Below are 810 nucleotides of genomic sequence, written 5' to 3'. Positions count from 1 at the left end.
ATGACATCTATTAAATAATATTCTGTTATTATAAATATAAAATTGACATCTATTAAATAATATTCTGGTATTATAAATTATAAAATTGACATCTATTAAATAATATTCTGGTATTATAAATTATAAAATTGATATCTATTAAATAATATTCTGGTATTATAAATTATAAAATTGACATCTATTAAATAATATTCTGATATTATAAATTATAAAATTGACATATATTAAATAATATTCTGATATTATAAATTATAAAATTGACATCTATTAAATAATATTTTGATATTATAAATTGTAAAATTGACATCTATTAAATAATATTCTGATATTATAAATTATAAAATTGACATCTATTAAATAATATTCTGATATTATAAATTATAAAATTGACATATATTAAATAATATTCTGGAATTATAAATTATAAAATTGACATCTATTAAATAAAATTTTCTGATATTATAAATTATAAAATTGACATCTATTAAATAATATTCTGATATTATAAATTATAAAATTGATATCTATTAAATAATATTCTGATATTATAAATTATAAAATTGACATCTATTAAATAATATTCTGATATTATAAATTGTAAAATTGATATCTATCAAATAATATTCTGGTATTATAAATTATAAAATTGATATCTATTAAATAATATTCTGGTATTATAAATTATAAAATTGATATCTATTAAATAATATTCTGATGTTATAAATTATAAAATTGCTATCTATTAAATAATATTCTGATGTTATAAATTATAAAATTGATATCTAAAATTGATATCTATTAAATAATATT

The 810-nt window shown here is 12.0% G+C and overlaps 1 protein-coding gene across 1 annotated transcript in view; it reads left to right on the top strand.

Moving 5' to 3' along the window:
• Positions 1 to 810, top strand: part of LOTGIDRAFT_238975 (hypothetical protein) — a gene marked incomplete at both ends in the record, with an annotated part of 28,116 nt that overhangs the window by 24,256 nt on the left and 3,050 nt on the right. The window lies entirely within an intron of this gene.

Source organism: Lottia gigantea (assembly GCF_000327385.1).
Source record: "Lottia gigantea unplaced genomic scaffold LOTGIsca_181, whole genome shotgun sequence".
NCBI classification, from domain to species: Eukaryota; Metazoa; Mollusca; class Gastropoda; family Lottiidae; genus Lottia; species Lottia gigantea.
This window is presented reverse-complemented; position numbering and strand designations above follow the sequence as displayed.